The following is a 24281-nucleotide window of genomic DNA, read 5'->3' on the forward strand; positions in this document are numbered from 1 at the left end:
TTTCAAAAATGGTAGTCTGTATTTTAGAGTGGGTGTACCAGTGATGTCATCAGTGATGTTATTTGAGATTGCATCAGAGATGTCACTGACCATGTCATGAATTATGTAATATGTGACATCATCAGCAGTGCATTGAGTAGGCGTGAGTTATAGTTAGCTGAACTAACTATAACAGCAGAATTTCTCAGGTTTCTTACGAGTGAAATGTACAAATACTTATAACATCCTTGAAACCTATGGTTTTTTCAGTGAATTTCCAAGGTTTTTCATATGCTAATTTCTAACTATAACGTCCCTGAAACCTATGTTTTTTTCAGTGAATTTCAAAGGTTTTATAAATGCTAATTTCTAACTATAACATAGCAGTCGTGTTTTCAAAGAGGTGATGAAAGGTGATCGTGTCCTCAAAACACCTTTTAGGAATCCCACTGTGCGGTAACAAGAGGGCTAGTTAGCCTCTAACGTCAACCTTGGAGACCAACTACCTCTTTTATTACCTTCAGTAAGTCCCACACAGCAGGATTGCTAACTTGTTATATCAGGCCCGCCCCCTTCCTGCACCACTGTGTTACCATGCTGCAAACATGGCTTCTGGCACACTGCTGCTCAGAGGATGAAGTTCACTTTTGTCCTGCCAAGTGGACCTCATCGCCCCACCAGTAGTGCACCAGAAGGCGCATTTTCAGAGTGGTGCAAAAAGGGGCATGACCCGGTCCACCTCTCTGCAACTAGGCTCTGTGGCGCTTAGTGGAGGTACCTGATAGGGGTGGGCAGACAACTCCGTTCCGCCCATGGAATGGGCAGAATTTTGCCTGTTGCGTGAAGAAGGCATAACAGGCAAATCTCCACACACTCGGGCATAGCGAAGTTGGCCTCCTGCCCGCCTCCTACCCCCACGATTAAAACATTATAAATACGAATTTAAAACAGCTTACCTTATTGGCGGCATCCCCAGGCTTCCCTCCTTCTCCATTGTGACTTGTGCTTGAAAACTGCGCATGCGCGGGGGCCCGCACATGTGCATTTCTCACGAGGAATGTGCATGCGCATGGGCCCGCGCATGCACAGTTTTCCAGCAGAAGGTAAGATGAAGAAGGAGGGCAGCCCGGTAAAGCTGCCAATAAATTAAGGTGTTTTAAATTCTTATTTATAATGTTTTAATAGTGCTGTCAGGAGGTGGGCGGCGTATAGCAGAACTACGCTGAGTGTACGGAGATTAGTTCTGTCTCTGTGGCACTCCACGTAGCCCCACTATGCCCACTACACCCACCCCTAGTACCTGGTGGGCTAGTTTCCCCACAGGGACCCTTAGAATTGAAGGGGACTTAATCCACCAATTTACAATGCACCACGGGGCGTGTTTGCACACTTGTTATATCAGGCCCTGACCCCTCCCTGCATCACTGTGCAAATGCGCCCCCTGGTGTGTTGTAAATTGGGGGATTAAGTTTCCTTGAATCCTGAGGGTCCCTGGAGGCCAACTAGCCCACCAGGGACCTCCAGTAAGCAACCCAGAGCTGCGTTGTGGAGAGGTGTAAAAAAGGGAGTGGCCACAGACCACCTCTCTGCAATGCAGCTCTGAGGTGCTTACTGAAGGTACATGGTGGGCTAGTTGCCCCCAGGGACCCTCAGAATTCAGATGGACTTAATCCCCCAACTTAAAACAGGCCAGGGAGCGCATTTGCAGAGTGCTGCAGGGAGGGGGTGGGGCCTCCGGTGAGTTGCCGGTTTCTTTTTTCTTTTTCTTTAATTCTTACTTTTTTGGGAGGGAGGCTACATGGCCCCCTTCTACTGGACACTTTTGGCCAAAGGGACCCCATCACCCGAAGCTTGATGATTTTCTTTTTTTTTTTTAAAGAAACAGGAAGAGGGCCACGTGTCCCCCTTCCCTGCACCACTATTGGCCCTGGGGACCCCATCCCCTGGGGCCTGGCCTGGTTCCTTTGTTTCTTATATTTCCGTGTAGGGGGCCACTCCTCATTCCAGGGACCCCATCCCCTGGAGCCGAACCTTTGTGTTGGGGACCAGTCGGGGAGTCCCTATGCCCCCAAGGACCTGCCGGCTTCCTGCCTCCTGTGGGACCAAACATTGCTTTTGAGCAAGGGGAGCTGCTGAAATGCAGCTCCCCTTGCTCAAAAGCAATCCTATGCTTTGCTTCATTGAAGCGAGAGCAGGTTTCCCTGCTCTCACTTCAATGAAGCAGAGTTTGCGGTGATATTTATTTTATTTTATACAATTTCTAAAGCGCACTACCACCTAACAGGCATCTTGGCGCTGGTAACTCCGAGACCAAATCAACACAGGAGGGGATCAATGCGCAGGCCTACTTCTTAGGGAATAGCCAGGTTTTAAGGTTCTTTCTGAACGCAAGCAGCTCCTTGTTTTGCCGCAGTTCAAGAGGTAAAGTGTTCCACAGCCTGGCTGCGGCCACCCCAAATGTGCTGCCCCCTGCCCTGACTTTGTTGAAGCGTGGTACTTTTATTGACATTCCTTTCGAAGAGCGGAGCTCTCTGCCCTGAACGTACCACTCAAACATTTGCTGAAAGGAAGTTGGACCTTTTCCATGCAGGGCTTTAAATACTAGACACAGGGATTTAAATTTAATTCTCTGTGCCACGGGCAGCCAATGCAGCTCCATGAGTGCTCCAGAGGCGGAAGTCTGCCTTGACCAGCCTAGTACCAATTTAGCCACGGCAGATTGTACCCGCTGAAGTCTGTCTAGCAGGAATTTAGGCGACCCAAGGAGTAGAGCGTTACAATAGTCTACCTGACTAAGTATGGTACTACGTGCAATTAGGGCACAGGCTTGATGTTGTAAGAGGGGAAAGATCTTCCTCAAAGAGTGCATAATCTCCAGACAACAGATCACCACTTTCCCCACATGCACCTCCAGGGAGAAGTCACAGTCAAATATGACGCATCACGCGGCTACGCGATACGTCACGATGTTGTTTTCGTTCGCGAGAATAGCGCTAACAGGACGCTCACCGGTACGCGCCCTGGGGCGCACCGTAACATTGCGCTTACCCGTGCGTTCACCGCTACGCGCCCCGGGGCAAAAAAAAAATAGAAAAAATTACATAATTATACAATATAAAATTCATTATAACATTTTTTACTTTTTATACCCATAGAGATTTGCTATTGCAGTTATAGTTAGGAATTAGCATTTAAAAAACCTATTAAATTCACTGAAAAAACCATAGGTTTCACACCAGTTATAGTTAGCTGAAAGTTTTACTCGCATAAAACCATTGAAATTCCCACGTTATAGTTAGTTGGACTCACTATAACTTGCGCGTGCAATGCACTGCTGATGACGTCACATATTACATCACTCATGACATGGTCAGTGACATCACTCATGACATCACTGATGACACCATCCTTATGACAGAGTGACAGACCTCCTTTCACTGTAATGTAACCATTGAAACACATATTCAAAAATAGAAACTACAATTTTCAAAAAATTAAGATTCCCATACCAGTTACAACAACCAATTCAGTAATTCCACCATCTATATACACATCCACTCATTCACCAACAGTTCTATGTACTCACTCATACATATACTCACTCATCATATGTAGTGATACACCTATACATCCTGTTACACACTGACAGTCATCCAAAAGTTACTCACACACATACTCACACATGCAAATAAACTATTGAGCATCCATTTATTTGCATATAGAGCTATAAACACACTACCACATTACTTCTAAGGAAATTTACACATATTTATTCTCTTAAACAATCACTTATATAAACACATACTTATTTAAACAGGAACTCTTACAATCTCTTACTCTCACATATACTCACTTATATACAACAATATTTACATATACTAGATTAAAACATATGTAGAAACTGATAAAGACACTAGTGAGACAGGCATTCACTCACTAACATAAACATATACACACTCATCCACCCATAGAGTCCTGCACATATGCTGTATTCAAAACACATACAAACAGAGAGTCAGTCATTCATGCATCTATGTGCTAAGTAATACCCCCACCAAACCATATAGACACTCATACTGATATTAAAACAAACATCTAATAACCCATATACATACACATGTAGCTACTCACCAACCCATGCAGCCACTTATAAACAAAGTGAAACACTAATCCTTATATTTAAATATTTAAACATTACTCACTAATATATGTATTGCCTAAGATACACTTAATAAGGCAGTTAACCAATCATTTTTTTTTTTAAAAACATCCATTTAAACACTTATTTAAACATTTATTCTTCAATCAACTTTTACATATACATATATAACACATATTTATTTTTCAGAAAGACACACATTCACTGGATGGTGTCATCAGTGATGTCATGAGTGATGTCACTGACCAAGTCATGAGTGATGTAATATGTGACGTCATCAGCAGTGCATTGCACGCGCAAGTTATAGTGAGTCCAACTAACTACACCGTGGGAATTTCAATGGTTTTATGCGAGTAAAACTTCCAGCTAACTATAACTGGTGTGAAACCTATGGTTTTTTCAGTGAATTTAATAGGTTTTTTAAATGCTAATTCCTAACTATACCTGGTGTGAAACCTATGGTTTTTTCAGTGAATATATATATATATAGCCCTTACTTCATGGACATTCCTTACTCCTCGACGGGCACACCTGCGAGGCTTAAAGTACGGGACTCGAAAATGGAAGAACACCGTCATGCCCAGAACGGATGCTGGAGTCCTCACCTACGAACTTGGCAAGTTTGCTACCCAATCGAGGAAACAGAATTGCTAACAAACGGAACGATCGCCAGCAAGCAAACTATACTGCATGCTGGGAAATGCAGGCCACTCGTGGATGCAGAGACAACTCCGGGCCAGGTTTTCAAGGGAGCCTCTACTACTTCAGTAATTAGGCAATTGACAAAGGATTTTAAAAGATGGGACTGCCAGCAACAATGGCAATTTTAAAAACAGAGGGGCATTTGAGAAAGGAACCCTCCGAAACGCGTCATGCCTAATGTTTTTTAATAAAAACTGGTGTATCCCGAGCCCCGTGGTGCCGCCTCTTTCTTCATCTGAATGGGGGAGAAAAGCCTTGGAATAATTAGCGTGTCTGTCTGGCACGCGAGGACGGCCCTTCTACAAGCATTACGGGAGTCGCTAGAAATGGAGAAGACTCCCCGACCGCCTCGCATAAAGCCTGACAAGGAGGATAAGCTGCAAACCTGCAGTCCATACTTTATGGAGAAAAGCCCTTACTTCATGGACATTCCTTACTCCTCGACGGGCACACCTGCGAGGCTTGAAGTACGGGACTCGAAAATGGAAGAACACCGTCATGCCCAGAACGGATGCTGGAGTCCTCACCTACGAACTTGGCAAGTTTACTACCCAATCGAGGAAACAGAATTGCTAACAAACGGAACGATCGCCAGCAAGCAAACTATACTGCATGCTGGGAAATGCAGGCCACTCGTGGATGCAGAGACAACTCCGGGCCAGGTTTTCAAGGGAGCCTATACTACTTCAGTAATTAGGCAATTGACAAAGGATTTTAAAAGATGGGACTGCCAGCAACAATGGCAATTTTAAAAACAGAGGGGCATTTGAGAAAGGAACCCTCCGAAACGCGTCATGCCTAATGTTTTTTAATAAAAACTGGTGTATCCCGAGCCCCGTGGTGCCGCCTCTTTCTTCATCTGAATGGGGGAGAAAAGCCTTGGAATAATTAGCGTGTCTGTCTGGCACGCGAGGACGGCCCTTCTACAAGCATTACGGGAGTCGCTAGAAATGGAGAAGACTCCCCGACCGCCTCGCATAAAGCCTGACAAGGAGGATAAGCTGCAAACCTGCAGTCCATACTTTATGGAGAAAAGCCCTTACTTCATGGACATTCCTTACTCCTCGACGGGCACACCTGCGAGGCTTGAAGTACGGGACTCGAAAATGGAAGAACACCGTCATGCCCAGAACGGATGCTGGAGTCCTCACCTACGAACTTGGCAAGTTTACTACCCAATCGAGGAAACAGAATTGCTAACAAACGGAACGATCGCCAGCAAGCAAACTATACTGCATGCTGGGAAATGCAGGCCACTCGTGGATGCAGAGACAACTCCGGGCCAGGTTTTCAAGGGAGCCTATACTACTTCAGTAATTAGGCAATTGACAAAGGATTTTAAAAGATGGGACTGCCAGCAACAGTGGCACTTTTAAAAACAGAGGGGCATTTGAGAAAGGAACCCTCCGAAACGCGTCATGCCTAATGTTTTTTAATAAAAACTGGTGTATCCCGAGCCCCGTGGTGCCGCCTCTTTCTTCATCTGAATGGGGGAGAAAAGCCTTGGAATAATTAGCGTGTCTGTCTGGCAAGCGAGGACGGCCCTTCTACAAGCGTTACGGGAGTCGCTAGAAATGGAGAAGACTCCCCGACCGCCTCGCATAAAGCCCGACAAGGAGGATAAGCTGCAAACCTGCAGTCCATACTTTATGGAGAAAAGCCCTTACTTCATGGACATTCCTTACTCCTCGACGGGCACACCTGCAAGGCTTGAAGTACGGGACTCGATAATGGAAGAACACCGTCATGCCCAGAACGGATGCTGGAGTCCTCACCTACGAACTTGGCAAGTTTGCTACCCAATCGAGAAAACAGAATTGCTAACAAACGGAACGATCGCCAGCAAGCAAACTATACTGCATGCTGGGAAATGCAGGCCACTCGTGGATGCAGAGACAACTCCGGGCCAGGTTTTCAAGGGAGCCTATACTACTTCAGTAATTAGGCAATTGACAAAGGACTTTAAAAGATGGGACTGCCAGCAACAGTGGCACTTTTAAAAACAGAGGGGCATTTGAGAAAGGAACCCTCCAAAACGCGTCATGCCTAATGTTTTTTAATAAAAACTGGTGTATCCCGAGCCCCGTGGTGCCGCCTCTTTCTTCATCTGAATGGGGGAGAAAAGCCTTGGAATAATTAGCGTGTCGGTCTGGCACGCGAGGACGGCCCTTCTACAAGCGTTACGGGAGTCGCTAGAAATGGAGAAGACTCCCCGACCGCCTCGCATAAAGCCCGACAAGGAGGATAAGCTGCAAACCTGCAGTCCATACTTTATGGAGAAAAGCCCTTACTTCATGGACATTCCTTACTCCTCGACGGGCACACCTGCGAGGCTTGAAGTACGGGACTCGAAAATGGAAGAACACCGTCATGCCCAGAACGGATGCTGGAGTCCTCACCTACGAACTTGGCAAGTTTGCTACCCAATCGAGGAAACAGAATTGCTAACAAACGGAACGATCGCCAGCAAGCAAACTATACTGCATGCTGGGAAATGCAGGCCACTCGTGGATGCAGAGACAACTCCGGGCCAGGTTTTCAAGGGAGCCGATACTACTTCAGTAATTAGGCAATTGACAAAGGACTTTAAAAGATGGGACTGCCAGCAACAGTGGCACTTTTAAAAACAGAGGGGCATTTGAGAAAGGAACCCTCCGAAACGCATCATGCCTAATGTTTTTTAATAAAAACTGGTGTATCCTGAGCCCCGTGGTGCCGCCTCTTTCTTCATCTGAATGGGGGAGAAAAGCCTTGGAATATATATATATATATATATTACCTACTGGCGGTCGCCAGTAGGTAGTTATAGTTAGGATCGTTTTTCATAGGAAATCTGCAACATTCTATTGGTAATAACTTTGGCGCCGAATGAGGGATCTGCCTGTAATTTTCCTTAACCTTGCCTCGCTGCGCGCCGGGCCTTCCCTGAAAGTTTCGGGGGGATCCGTCAAGCGGAGGCCGAGATAAAAGGGGGGTCCCAAAACGTGTTTTCCCCATGTTAATTTCCATAGGGCGGTTGGACTCACTTTTAGCCCGAACGGCTGAATGGATTTCCACCAAACTTGGCAAAATTGTAGGGACTGGTACCCCGATGTGCCTTTGCTATGTCTCAAGATATATGCTCCAGTGGTTTTTACAAAAATTAGCTTTGAAAAAATATATATTGGGCTACATTGGGTATATATATGTTAGAGCCCAAATGTAGCCCAATGTATCCCAATGTAGCCCAAAGATGGCCACCAGAGACAAAAAAAACAAATGTAGCCCAAATATCAGCCAGATTTAGCCCAACTATAGCCCAATGACAGAATGTCCCAGAGTGTTCTAAAGAACAACTAGAGCGCTAACAGTCTTATTTATGACAAAAGTATGGCACACCTGAAGTCATCTTGATTGGAATAAAGTGTTATCACTTAAAACATTTAATTTGCAAAGGAACAAAATGAGGGGGTTCATTTTGCCATAGAAATTATGATTAGTGCTGAAGAAAGAAAAATTAGGGCACATTTTGAGTGACTTCTCAAATCCTCTTATATTTCATTAAAACAATTCTGATATGCAGTCTCCCAAGATGGCCACCAGAGACAAAAGAGCCCAAATGTAGCCCAAATATCAGCCAGATGTAGCCGAATTATAGCCCAATGACAGAATGTCCCAGAGTGTTCTAAAGAACAACTAGAGCGCTAACAGTCTTACTTATGACAAAAGTATGGCACACCTGAAGTCATCTTGATTGGAATAAAGTGGTAACACTTAATACATTTAATTTGAAAAGGAACAAAATGAGGGGTTTCATTTTGCCATAGAAATTTTATATATATATATATATATACATATATATATATATATATATATATATATATATATATATATATATATATATATTCACTGAAAAAACCATAGGTTTCACACCAGTTATAGTTAGGAATTAGCATTTAAAAAACCTATTAAATTCACTGAAAAAACCATACGTTTCACACCAGTTATAGTTAGGTGGAAATTTTACTCGCATAAAACCATTGAAATTCCCACATTATAGTTAGTTGGATTCACTATAACTTGCGCGTGCAATGCACTGCTGATGACGTCACATATTACATCACTCATGACATGGTCAGTGACATCACTCATGACATCACTGATGACATCGCAAATGACATCACTGATGACATCATCCAGTGAATGTGTATCTTTCTGAAAAATAAATATTTTTTATATATGTATATCTAAAGGTTGATGGAAGAATAAATGGGTAAATAAATGTCTAAATGGATGTTTTTTTGTGTAAAATTGATTGGTTAACTGACTTATTAAATGTATCTTAGTGAATACATATATTAGCGAGTAATGTTTAAATATTTAAATATCTGTATCTGTGTCTCACTGTGTGTATAAGTGGCTGCATGGGTTGGTGAGTAGCTACATGAGTGTGTATATGGGTTATTAGTTGTTTTTTTGAGTATCAGTATCAGTGTCTGTATGGATCGGTGGGGGATATTACTTAGAGCACAGATGCATGAATGAGTGACTCACTATTTGTATGTATTTTGAAGACAGCATGTGTGCAAGACTGTATGGGTGGATGATTGTGTGTATGGGGGGTTAGTGAGTATGTGTTTTTATAATTGATTGTTTAAGAGAGTAAATATGTTTCCGTTTCTGTAGAAGTATGTGTAGTGGTGTGTATATAGCAGTATAATCAAGTAAATGTTTTTTTGATAGTTTATTTGCATGTGTGAATTTGTGTGTGAGTAACTATATGGATGAGTATTAGTGTGTAACAGGATGTATAGGTGTATGAGTACATATGATGAGTAAGTACATGCATGAGTGACTATATAGAACTGTTGGTGAATGAGTGGATGTGTATGTAGATGTTGGAATTACCTAAAAAGTTGTTGTAATTGGTATTGGTTTCTCCTTTTTTAAGAAAATGTTAGTTTCTATTTTTGAGTGTGTGTGTCAAAGGTTATTTTATGCTGATAGGAGGTCTGCCACTTTGTCACAAGGATGTTGTCATCAGTGATGTCATTTGAGATGTCATCAGTGATGTCATGAGTGATGTCACTGACCATGTCATGAGTGATGTAATATGTGACGTCATCAGCAGTGCATTGCACGCGCAAGTTATAGTGAGTCCAACTAACTATAACGTGGGAAATTCAATGGTTTTATGCGAGTAAAATTTCCACCTAACTATAACTGGTGTGAAACCTATGGTTTTTTCAGTGAATATATATATATATATATTTATATATATATATATATATATTACCTACTGGCGGTCGCCAGTAGGTATATATAGTTAGGATTTTTTCCCTATGGGTTTTTTGAAAATTCTATGTCTAATAACTTTGGCGTTTGTGGACGGAATTGGCTGAAATTTTCTGGAAAATGGAACATTTTGTTTCTGAGCAGCCCCTGGAAATTTGGGGGGGGGTTCGTCCAGGGGCGGCCGAGAAAAAAGGGGGGTCCCAAAACGTGTTTTTAACATTGAGTTTTCCATAGGGCGGTCTGTCGCACTTTTAGCCCGAACGGCTGAATGGATTTGCACGAAACTTGGCAAAATTGTAGAGACTGGTAGCCCGATGTGCCTTTTGTAGGTCTCAATATATGTGCTCCAGTGGATTTTGAGAAATTAACATTTAAAAAAAGATATATATCTGTAACAGCGGACTGGGCAGCTCCCGGTTCGCGGACCGGGGAGCGTACCAAAACTTCGCGTAGCGAAGCTGATTGGCTCTCCGGCGTCTGTAAACATTCCAAACAGTCCGGAGCGGCCGCCATCTTGTCTCTCGGTAGGATTGAGAGACAAGAGGAGGCCAAAACAAAAGGGGAAATAACCATAAGGGGGCATAGTAGATCCTCCCTGACCCCTTAGGTTTAATGTGGAGGCTTTAAAAGGGCCCCGCGGGGCAAAAAAAATAAAAAAAATTTTTTTGTTTTTTTGCGTGGGTAGCGCCCGGTACGCGAACCGGGAAGCGTTCTGGGCAGCGTACTGCAATGAAAAATGAATGATAGACTTTTCAAATGCTGTATGTTAATTGATTGTTGTTTTTGTTGATTATTTTTTATTTTTTTTTATTTTTTAAGCATTTTTTATTGTGTTTCATATTTTATTAAACTTTCTAACATTTCATTGTCAGAAATTTCAAAATTATCATGGAATATACATTGTAGTCTCTGAGGTTGTAAAATGTCCTCATTTGCAAGGAGGTTATCTACTGCTTGTACACATTGCAGTAGTTCTTGGTCCCAAGTTTCATCCATAAATTCAATCTCATTTGGATCAATGATTTCTGTGTTGGACTCTGGAAGGACAATTTCAAATGAAATTTTTTGTTCGCTTTCCATTTTCCCTGAAATTTGCATAAAAAAAATATATATTAGTAGAGGTAGGGCAATGTTGGGATTAATTTTAGATAGGCAGTTTTTAACAGTGAATTTATCTTTGGGCAGTGTATAGTATCAGAGTGATTGTATCTAAATTTATAAGTACTACAGAGGGATAGTATATAACTAACAGAAAAAGTTTGCCATATTAACTTAAAGTGCACAATATACTTCAGTTTTAAAAATAACAACTTACCTTTAAAAATAAGTTGAAGTTATTAATGAAAATCCTATTGAAATGTACACCAGGAAGTAGTAGTCAAAATGGCTGTGTTTCCTTCTCTTCCTTTATATATATTCGGGTACATAACCAATCGAATGTCAGGTAAAAAAAGTAAAAAATGAAAGTAACATTTTAATTGGTTGTGAATTCCAACACTTCAGATGTGTTTTGTGAAGTAATTTACCTCACGGTATTTAGAGAGGTCTACAGGCTAAATGGCTAAATGGAATTCCAATCAAATTTGTGAAAATGGTAGGGATTGGTATGTAGTATGAGCTAATCTATATTTGGTGAAATTATCTCAAGTGGCTTTTGTGTGAACTACTTTCCCACCTTTTTTGATGGTGCGCTTCCCAGGGAGCGACCCGGTACGCGAACCGTTGAGCGCCCCGGTTCGCGGACCTTAAGCGTTCCAGGAGTCCACCATTTTGTGTTTCGGTCGAATTAAGATACAAGATGGAGGGCAAATAATGTTCAGAATGGGTAGAAGGGGGCACGGTAGAGTTATCTTGACCCCCTAGGTTTTCTGAGGGTGGCTGAGGAGGCTTATATGTGCGAAAAAAAAAAAATTTCAAAAAAAATTTCGCGAGGTTAGCTCCCGGTTCGCGTACCGGGTAGCGGCCCCGGTAGCGTATTTTGTTGAAAATTAGTGAAAAATGTTAGAGTTAAATAATAATTGTGAGTGATCAGATGTAGGGTAGCTCTGAGAAGAGCTTTTGGGTTTATGGTACATTTAGGTACTTATAAGTAGGTACCAATGCACATTCTTAAATTCAGAGTGAAAATTCTGTTGCCCTCATCTGAGAAGTGAACTCCATCTCCTCTGTAGATATCTTGCATGTAGTAACGCAAGTTATTGTTGTACAGGGAGCCCATTCCATGGTCTCTCATGTAAGCTGAAACAGATTTGTTTACATGCTTCCTCGATTTCTCAATTTGTGGACAAAATTGGTTGGACCACCTCCATTTCTGTCTTTGGCATATATTTGAATATACCAAGGCAGTCTGAGGAAAAAGTGCCATCAATTGCTCAAAGGTGTCCTTTAAAAGCATTTCCAGACCTACCCCAGTCAAAGTGCCCAAGTCATTACCTCCACAGTGCACAATTAACAGGTCAGGTTTGGGCAAATGCATAAAGGTTTTCACCAATGGTATCAATTGGTGACATTTTAATCCTCTGTGGCCAAACCACTTAATTTCCACATCTTGTAAATTGAGGTTAGGTAAATTCCTGCTTTCAACGTACCTTTGAGCCCAGTGAATATAACTATGACCAACAATCCAGACAGAAAACATGGTGAGAGAAGGTTCTCCTGCAGTCAGATGAAGTGTGGCAATGAAATGGCAGTTGAAAAAATGAGAGTTTGAAATGAAAAAAACTATGGAGTTTCTGTGTTCATGAAGCAGTAACAGTGATTGGTGGATTTTGATTGATGAAAACAGAAAGTTAGGGTGTACAGATGTGTTGTTTGAGAGATGTATTTTGAGTGGTCAATAAAAAATCATTAAATGAAAGAAAGCACTGGATATGCAGGTGCACTGAGAGTTCAGAGTTCAATTGCAACATTGTTGTGTGAACTTGCAAACACCAGAGTTTCTCCAAGAGGTGGTTGCTATGGAAAATAGCCAGAAATGGCAGAGGGGGGAAGGGTTTTCATTTGAAAAAAAGTGAGGGAAGAGTTTTGATTGGGTGACATGAGAAATATGTGTGAAGAATTACAGCATTTCTGTGCTTTTGATAGCTGCAGACTCTGGAGTGCATACCTTTTGCTCTGCTGAAGACAAATTGGTGTGTTTCTTAGACTGTTTTCAAACTCAAAGTATTTGCTAAGGTGAGAAAATATTTCTTTATTTTAGATAGAGAATAGTGTGCTTTAAGGAGAAAATTATGATTTATGTGGCGCAAATTGCTTGTAAATATGCTCTCACATGTGCATGGAAAAATTTGATTTTGAATGTTAGTGTTATATAGCCATGTTAAAAGTGACTCAACCATGCTGGAAAGTCAATCAAAAAATGATTTCATGTGTTTTAATGACATTTTAAGTCATTTTCTCATGTGCAGTGTTTAGAAATTATGATTTGAAAATCGTTTTTGTGGAAAAGGAATTGTTTTTAAATTCATGACAAGGATATAATGGTGTATGGTTCTTTATAAGGCAATTGACTGTCCCTGATGTTATTTTTCTCATTTTAGTGTAAGACCTTTCTCTGTGGCGCAAATTGCTTGTAAATATGCTCTCACATGTGCATGGAAAATTTAGATTTTGAATGTTTGTGTTAAATAGCCATGTTAAAAGTGACCCAACCATGCTGGGAAGGCAATCAAAAAACGCTTTCATGTGTTTTAATGACATTTTAAGTCATTTTCCCATGTGCAGTGTTTAGAAATTATGATTTGAAAATCGTTTTTGGGGAAAAGGAATTGTTTATAAAATCATGACAAGGACATAATGGTGTATGGTTCTTTATAAGGCAATTGACTGTCCCTGATGTTATTTTTCTCATTTTAGTGTAAGACCTTTCTCTGTGGCGCAAATTGTGTGTAAATATGCTCTCACATGTGCATGGAAAGTTTTAATTTTGAATGTTTGTGTTACATAGCCATGTTAAAAGTGACCCAACCATGCAGGAAAGCCAATCAAAAAACGCTTTCATGTGTTTCAATGACATTTCAAGTCATTTTCTCATGTGCAGTGTTTAGAAATTATGATTTGAAAATCGTTTTTGGGAAAAAGGAATTGTTTTTAAATTCATGAGAAGGACATAATGGTGTATGGTTCTTTATAAGGCAATTAACTGTCCCTGATGTTATTTTTCCCATTTTAATGTAAGACCTTTCTCTGTGGCGCAAATTGCTTGTAAATATGCTCCCACCTGTGCATGGAAAGTTTTAATTTTGAATGTTTGTGTTACATAGCCATGTTAAAAGTGACCCTACCATGCAGGAAAGCCAATCAAAAAACGCTTTTATGTGTCTTAAGGACAATTTAAGTAATTTTCCCATGTGTAGTGTTTTGAAGTTATGATTTGAAAATCGTTGTTGAGGTAAAGGAATGTTGTTAAAATTTATGTGCGCCATATGCCCCCAAATTTCTTTTTTAGGGTTGCAGCAGGGTGTTCTTGAGACACCCCTGCACCTTTGGAATAAATTCCTAATTTGTGATGAGCAAATTGTTAATCGCAAATTGCACCTTCATTTATATGAGCCTCCTAGCTCATGGAAATGAATGGGTAATTTGCAATTAGCAATTTTCTCATCGCAAATTTGGAATGGTAAAGAATCGCTATTTATTCCTTAAAATTCGCTTTTTTGGAAATGCAAAATAGTTATATGATACATATGGCGGTTGATGTCTAACAAGATAAGAAGCTTAGGGATACATTTATGATGACTGGCGCAATGAAGTAGAAATCACTTACTTCATTGGTAGGCCTTTACATGAATTATCTCCTCTGTATTCTTCATCAAGCGTAACTTTAATCTGCAATCCTGAGTAGGCCTCACCTTAAACAAACCTCTGGATAGGCCACATCCTATTGTCATCCTGAATTAATCATTTAAAATGCTAGGGACAGATTTATGATAGGTGTATACCTCTTTTGTGCCACTTAGAAAACATTGTCCATGGGGAAATGACTTAAAATGTCCTTAAGACACATGAATGTGTTATTTTAAAACGTTTGCAATTTTTTTGGGTCACTTTCAACATGGCTATGTGACTGAAACAGTCAAAATCTAAATTTGCAATGCACAGGTGGGAGCATATTTACAAGGAATGTGCTTCATGGGGAAAGGTCTTATAATGTAATATGGGAAAAATGACATTAGAGACACTGAAATGCCTTATAGAGAAGCATACACCATTATGTCCTTGTCATAAATTTGCAAACCATTACTTTTCCCCAAAAACGATTTTCAAATTATATTTTGAAAACACTGCACATGTGGAAATTACTTAAAATGTCAATAATTCAAAATTTGCGATTCCTTAAATGCAATGTATCAAAAAAAAAATATGTAAAAAATGATATTAAGGATTTGGAAACTACCACCAACTTCTAGTTTGTGGTAATTTGCGAATTCTTTTCAAAAAGCATTTTTTTCAACAAAAAAAAAAGGTCCCATATGACGCCCATACATGCCATTAGGGCATGTAGGTGTGCCATGTGCTCTCAAATTTCTTTTTCAGGGGTGCAGCAGGGTGTTCTTGAGATACCCCTGCACGCTTGAAAAAAATCCTATTTTGTGATGAGCTAATTGCTAATCACAAATTGCAACCTTAATTCCTATGAGCCTCCTAGCCCATGGAAATGAATGGGTAATTTGCAATTAGCAATTTGCTCATTGCAAATTAGGAATAGTAAAGAATTGCTATTTATTCCTTAAAATTTGCTATTTAGGAAATGGAAAATAGTTTGATGGTACATATGGTGGTTCATCTGTAACAAGATAAGAAGCTTAAGGATACATTTATGATGACTGGTGCAATAAAGTGCACATTACTTACTTCATTGGTAGTCCTTTATATGTATTATCTCCTCTGTATTCTTCATCAAGCGTAACTTTGATCTGCAATCTTGAGTAGGCCTCACCTTAAACAAACCTCTGGATAGGACACACTTTATTGTCATCCTGGATTAATCATTTAAAATGCTAGGGATAGATTTATGATAGGTGTATGCCTTTTTTCTGCCACTGTGCGTCACTTTTATGATGCAGCGGTGGTGCAAAATATTTGCTATGAGGTGACAACATTAAAAATTGATGCATTTAGGCAGATATGTCATGGTGTAAAAAAAAAACGTACCACATAAAACCCAATCAGCAGTAATGCAAAAGATGCACCATGTCGCAAGACAGGCCTCACTTGGGGCCATATGTATCAAGCTAATTAGCATTTGCAAAGATCAAAATTCTATGAATTTCGGCCTTTGCGAATGTTAATTAGACAAATGGTATGTATCAAACAACTTTGATGCAAAATAAGGAGTAGCAAAATTTGCTATTCCTTATTTTGCGATTGCACTGAAGCATTTGTAAATTTTGTGACTACTTAAATGCAATGTATCAAACAAAAACTATGTAAAAAATGACATTAAGGATTTGGAAACTATTGTGGTAAATTAGTGGTAATTTGTGAATTCTTTTCAAAAAGCTTTTTTTCAAAAAAACAAAAGGTGCCATATGACGCCAACACATGCCCTTAGGGCATGTATGTGTGCCATATGCCCCCAAATTTGTTTTTCAGGGGTGCAGCAGGTGTTCTTGAGACACCCCTGCACCCTTGGAAAAATTCCTACTTTGTGATGAGCAAATTGCTAATCGCAAATTAAACCTTCATTCATATTAGCCTCCTAGGCCATGGAAATGAATGGGTAACTTGCAATTAGCAATTTGCTCATCGCAAATTAGGAATGGTAAAGAATCGCTATTTATTCCTTAAAATTCGCTATTTAGAAAATGTAAAATATTTTGATGATACATATGGCAGTTCATCTGTAACAAGATAAGAAGCTTAGGGATAGATTTATGATGACTGGCGCATCACCAGGGATGTGACAGTCATCCTGCGCCACTGTTCCGCCACCCATGTTGTGCTGCATTTACAATGTGGCGCAGCATGGGGCAAAAACGGCACAGATGCGTGACGCATCTGTGCCGTAAAGGTGGTGCATTGCTGGAGTTGTATCGCAAGTGCGATGCAGCTCCAGCAAGGCTCAGGGGTGCCCCATCTCCACAATGCTGCGTCAAGACCTATGCCAGCTTCAATCAGGCGCAGGGTTTTGACGCAGCTTTCTCCTATCTGATTGTAAATGCGGCACACCATGGGTGGTAAAGCAGTGGTGCACATTAACTGGTGCATGCCTGGGGATGTGCCATTTAATATAAATCTGCACTTTAACATTTGAGTATGTGCAGGGGACACAGAGTCGTTGAGGCTTATCCAAGGTTAAGAAGAGATGAGTCCTGTTCAGTGAAAAATTAGACATAGGCTTCACCTGCTCAGCATTGCTGGACATGGCTAAATAATAGCTGCAAAATGTTAATCTTGTTAAACAATTTTACTATTATAATCTCTGAGATTTGTTTCTTACTCTGCAACATCTCATTGTTGTTATCTTTCTTTAAAGATAAAGACAACATCAACATGAGCGACAATCAGCAATCAGTTGATTTTGACCTCATCATTGAACTCGTAATTGAAACATCAGTGGATGTTGATCCCTTGGATGATTTAAATCCTGAGGATGAAGAAGAGCGTGATGAGGATGCAGATTTGTCCGAATTATATGATATAGGATGGGAAGCTGACCTGCTTGAGCCTTTGGAATTATAAACATTTATTTTTAAAATTTATAATCAATAAAAAGTAAAAAGGTAAACCGTTTAATTTAAAAATAAAGACACCTTCAAAAACAGGTTATGTGTAGTGTCTTCAATAAAATATTAAAATATGCTCATAAAATTAGATCAGATTCACATATAAAATAGCATAGGTAACATAAATATAAATGTCATTTCTTTTCTGGTATTTCTGTATTGTAAAAATGGCAATGACTAAAAAATCTTCAAATTAAAATGTCAAGTAGTGTGTTATGTTTTTGATCACTATTACTGATTTACTGTTTGATAATAATGTTTATTAACATTTTTTATTATATTTTTCCTCAGATTCAACTGCAGATCATTTCAAGATTTTAATATGCCTACAACACAAAGACAGATAAAGGCTGCAAAACGTCAAAGACAGCAGGAGAAAAAAAAATGCAGCAGTCCTCTAACAAAAAGATTTCTCAAGCCACGAAGAAAGCACCGGGTAAGAGCTCTAAATATTTCATAAGAAATATTTGTAATAAAAAAAATATTACTACAGAAAATGTTTCAGTCCATAACACGAGGAGTAAATCAAATGGAAAGAAAAGGACAATGGAAAATGTTACTGCTAGAGCAAGAGATAAATCTGTGCATGATAGTAGAAGGAAACAACAGTTTAGGGAGATTCGTAAACGAATGTTCCGCAACAGGATAATTGGCAATTTGTTAAAAAATATTAAGAAAGGTCAACAGAAACTAGTTTTTTATAAGAGAAAAAAAAAAGTTGAGAAAGTTATTGATCAGGCATTTGAAATTAAACGTAAGTTATTTATTTTGATAATCAATAGAATTAGGAAACTAAACAAGGCAATTTTTGATTTCAAAAGAAATAGTAGATGGAAGAGAATAGTTAATCGTAGTAATTTTTGTGAAGTTTTTTCTGGAGAATGGATGCATAGTTCAAGCTGTGAGGCATTTTTTAATGAAGAGAGTTATTTCCAGGATAATGATTTGGTGCATGCAGTTGACATCAGTGGTCGTGCTTATGAAGTGAAAGATGGTTGTCCAGTTGAAAAAGAAAAACTTGTGACAACAGAGGCAGAAGAGTTGTTAGGTAATGAGGTTTTAGGAAGACGTGCTAAGGGTCCTGTGTACACCTGGAAGTGTAGTAGTATTTGCAGTGTGCGACAGGATTCCATCAATTTGCTTTGTGATTTTGTACGGTCATTTAACAAAAAAAGTTTGAAGCAGAAAATGAGGTTGTTGCAAGAATTAGATCCTTGCAGAGTAAGAGAAGTGACAGGTTTGCATGGTCATTCACTGGCTTGTCTTTCCAGGAGAGTATGCCAGAGTGCTTTTCATCATTTCAGGATGCTAGCAGTGCATCATAACAAAGTGAGGAAATTAGTTAGAATGTTGTATTATGCTAAGAGTCCAGCAATTATGCTGAAACAATTATGCGCTGCTCTTTTGCATGGTTCTGAAATAGATGTGAAGAATATATGTGAAGAAATTGAGTTTTGTTACTTTGGAAGTAAAGAGGAGAATGTTGAAATTGAGCAAGAAGTAGAGGGTCATTTGGAAGATAGTGTACATGTTTCCAGTACAGATAATTTCCAGAGGGAAATTGCGACGTTTGACATGAAATCAAGTGAGAGGCCTAATTTCACTTGTGTGTGTTGTAGACGCACTTATTATAAGAATCAGACTAAGTTAGTGGATTTATATGCAAAAAGTGAAAGGGAAAATAATAGTGAATGGAAGGATTTTGCAACATACTTGATGGTAGAAAATTGTTTTGATTTGGGATTGGATCAACGTGTGTGTACTTATTGTTGTAACAAATTAAAACAAAACCAGATGCCTGCTAGAGCAGTTCATAATAATCTGGAATTGGTTGAGATTCCTTCTGAATTGAAGGACTTAAATACTTATGAATCTATTTTGATTCAAAGTATCCATCCCTTTCAGGCTATTGTAAGAATGGAGCCAAAGACAGGGAAATTGCCTCCATCAGATTTACAGAGAGGATTAAAGGGAAGAGTTGTTTATTTGCCTCTAGATTTGAAGAAAAACATTAACACAATTGGAGTAGAAAAAGTGGAAGAGGAACCTCTGGTTATCTTAGTTAATGGGGTTCCGACAAAGAATAAGAAAATATGGCAAGATTTAGTAGATTTTAGGAAAGTTAAAAAGGCAACATTGTATTTGAAAAAAAATAATAAATACTATAAGAATGTATATGTTGCAGAAGAGGAAGTAAGTGAGGAAGAGGATAGCGATTTGTGTGCTGGTCAAATTGAGAAAGTAGAACCCTCTACTAGTGAGGAAATATATGAACATTATAGTGTTCATCCTTTGCATTCCAAGGAAGTCATGGGGAATGCTATTGAGTTGTTTCAAATGAAACAAGCCAAAGGGAGTCCCATTAGTGTTTGGGAGGAAAGTTTGGAAGCTCGGTGTTTCCCACAGCTTTTTCCAACAGGTCAGGGAGGAAGATATGATGAGCGACCTCATCAAATTCCTGCTTCTGAATACCGGACTTTGCGATTGTATGCAGGAGATGCTAGGTTTCGACAATGCATTCCTTATTTGTTTCATCTCCTGTTTGAAAGCGATCTGTCTGGACTGTCATATGCAGTGAACCACATCTTGAAAAGTGGTATACACATGCAAAACATCTCGGCAAGTGACTTTATGGATAAAGTCAATGTCCAAGATAGTATTTTGGATTCTCACCTGATTAATCTCATGGCGTGTCAGCGTGGTACTAATGAGTACTGGTACCGTCGTCATGGTGATTTAAAATGTATGCTGAGGAACTTAGGTACTCCCACATGGTTCCTCACTCTGAGCTGTGCCGAGTATGGCTGGGAAGACTTACTTGAATTTCTACGAGAGGCAAATGCTAACGTAGATAACATCGAATTCAAGACACCCGGAGAACTGTGCTCTTTGGATCCAGTTAATGTATGTAGGTACTTCAATCATAGATTTGAAGCTATGATGTCTTTTGTTGTATAACGAAAGGAGACTCCAAATCCGGTAAGATTGCAGGTAAGCAGTTTAATACAGCAGACAGAAAAGTAACAGGACCGTAACCTCATCTGGCCAGGTAGTAACTGCCACAGAATGGAATGGCAGACAGTGACACAGAGAGAACTATGCAAGCAGTCTAGAAGGTTGGAGCCAGAGCATGCAGGGAGAGGACAGATAGGGAAAAGCTATGTACAACACATCTCCCTCCTTTGGGAACAAAATGAAAACAAGGGAAAGAAAGAGCAAAATAACAATAACAGCTGTTAATGAACATAGTCACTCAAGTAAGCTGGAGGATGACGGGAACGTGGACACCTTGAGGAGACATTGGAAGAAGAAACACCAGAGGTAGTATCAGAACACTCATGCATATCATCACACGCAGACGAAGGAGCATCGCCACCACCCACCTCCCCCCGTACAGCAGGTGAGTCACGCGACTCGGAGTCTTGTCGAGCAGACAACATATAGCCACTGCAGCCTGTCTCAGAAGGAATAAGATCGGAATCATGGGTATTGGAGACCTCCTTCTGATATAAGGCAACCCTTCTGTAGTTCCACTTAGCACCATTCTCAAGAAGAACAAAATGGGGAAAAGCTTTCTTAACCCGGAAGGGACCAGTGAACTTAGAAAGGCCCTTGGAGCAGCGACCCGGCTTAACCTTGACCAAATCGCCAGTGGAGATGGGAAGAGGGGAAATATCTGAAGGGGAAGAAAGCTTGTTATCATCCCTCAACCAGGAAGGAGTTAGCTTGGACACAGGGGAACGCCCTCGCATCAGTTCAAAAGGGGATTTTCCAGCCTGCCCATGGGGTGTTGAGCGGTAAGCCCAAACCAGCTCTTGTACACGCTCATCAGAAAAACACCCACTAGCAACTGACATCTGTATAACACCCTTGACTAGTCGGTTGACCCTTTCACACAGACCATTGCTTTCGGGATTATAAAGACAGGTGCGGTGATGAGATATACCACATTCACGCAAGAAACAAGCCATTTTGGTAGAGGTGAGCTGGGTGCCGTTATCTGTAATGAGAACTGAAGGATAACCCTCATTCACAAAAACAGACTTGAGGAAAAGAATGGTGGAGTCAGTTGTAATCTCCTTCATGAAACGTACAGTCAACCACTTAGAGAAACAGTCAACAACAACCACCGCAAAACGTTGATTTACGGGCAATTCGCACATAGGGCCAATGAAATCTAAACATATTGTGTGCCAAGGCAAGCTTTTAAAGGAAATGCTGCCAACAGATTGAGAACCAATGACCTTGAGACGCTTCTCTCCTTCCATGCACAAGGAGCATTTGACAACACACTCCACAGCATCACTGTTGATTGAGGGCCACCAGAAATTTTCTTTTACACGCCGCTGAGTAAAAGTTTGACCCAAATGGCCCTCATGAGCTAAACCAAGAATCCTGCCCCTCAAAGAGCTTGGAGGAACATAACGATCGCCCCTCATGAGAACATTTTTCCCACACACAGACAACTCATTGACAACCTTAAGAAAGGGTCTGACAGCTGGTTCCACGGCACTTTCTCTTCTCGCCCCCTTGAGAACAAGATCAACTACAGCTTTCAAAACATGATCATCATCCATGCCTTTGGACCACTCCTCAGCTGAAAAGGAACTCTCACACAAAGACACGACATCATGTAAGGAGGCAACAGCCTTGTCATCGCCCTGTTCACACAAGGAATCCCCGGGGTTGGGAAAAGAAACCGGGAGACGCGATAAACAGTCGGCTTGTACATTCCTCCAGCCGTGAACAAATTCAACTTCAAACTGGTAATCCTGAAGGCGAGAAGCTAACCTGGCCAGCCTAGGGGAGCCCTTGCCTGTACCACCAGGTGCCAAAACATTTACTAGGGGTTTGTGATCCGTGCGAAGAACAAACCGAGAACCCCATAGATATGTTCTAAAGTAGTTAACGCCCCATGCAGCCGCAAGAGCCTCTCGCTCAATAACAGAATAGTTGACCTCAGAGGTCGACAGAGGCCTCGAGGCAAAAGCGACAGTTTTCTCACCACACTTATGTTTCTGGAGGAGAACAGCTCCGAGACCAACACCACTGGCATCAACCATCAAAATAGAAGGACGTCTAATGTCAAAGGGTGTGAGAACACCTGAAGACTTAAGTTCAGTTTTGATACAGTTAAAGCAAAACTCTTGCTCACTCGTCCAAGAGAACTTGACCCCTTTCTTTAGTAAAACTCTTAAGGGAGCAGTCTTTGAGGAAAAATCTTTGATAAACTTAGAATAAAACTCAATTAGCCCCATGAAGGACCTGAGTTGTTCTTTATCTACAGGAGGAGGAGCCAGCTCTATCGCTTCTAAGAGATTTTTCTTAGGCCTTACACCCTCAGCAGAGAGACAGAAACCCAGATATTCAACCTCTTCAACCAAGAACGCACACTTCTCTCGGCGCAACGTGAGACCCGCATCCACAATTCTACCTAAGGCATTGCGTAAAACATCATTGTGCTCCTCCAAGGTATTGCCAAAGATGAGGATGTCATCTTGGAAGAAGATAATTTTATCTAGCCCCTTGAACACTTCAGAAACCATGCGCTGGAAAACACTGGCAGCAGAGATTAGACCAAACGGTAAGCGAGTAAACTGGAAAGTTCCCTCACCCGTGATAAAAGCCGTAAGATGCTTTGAGGCATCATCCAGACGAATCTGGTGATAGGCATGCTTGAGGTCTAGCTTGCTGAAAAACCTAGCTCCCTTAAGGGTGGAAACTAATTCGCCTATATTAGGTAAAGGGAATATATCGGCCACCACACATCTGTTCAAGGAGCGTAGATCCACACAGAAACGAATCTTGTTGTCAGGTTTGAGCGAGATGACAACAGGAGAAACCCATGGGGAGGCTTCAATCGGTTCGATAATACCCCCCTGTAACATCTCATCTAAAACAGCCTTGACCTCAGCCCGCAAGGCAAAAGGAACACGCCGCGCTTTGTGCTGTACGGGAATACTGCCCTCTTTTAACAGTATCCTGTGTGTGTACCCCTGTAGCTCACCCAGTTCCTCACGAAAAACCTGACTGTGACTGGCAAGTATGTCATCCACGTAACAATCATCCACAACAAGAACGGGATCATCAGCTCTGGGATTGACAATAATGTGTAGATCGTACTGGTGAGAACGACCCAGTATTGCGGGACCATCCACAGACACATAAATCTTGCCCTGGGTTGACCTGTTCTTGAAAACAATCATTGCATTGAAGTAACCAAGGAGGTTAATTTTTTCCCCTTGGTAACCGGATGGAAAGATGTCACAGACCTCCAAATGTTTGTTACCCCAAACCTCATACAACATAGACGAGGGAATGATAGTCCACTTGGACCCAGTGTCAACCATCAAGTCAACGTTTTTTCCATCAACTAAGACCTTTGCTTTAATAATACGCTCCCTCTTCTCATCACACGCGCACACTGAATCATACAAAAT

The sequence above is a fragment of the Lissotriton helveticus genome, chromosome 1_1 (genome assembly GCF_964261635.1).
Source record: "Lissotriton helveticus chromosome 1_1, aLisHel1.1, whole genome shotgun sequence".
NCBI lineage: Eukaryota > Metazoa > Chordata > Amphibia > Caudata > Salamandridae > Lissotriton > Lissotriton helveticus.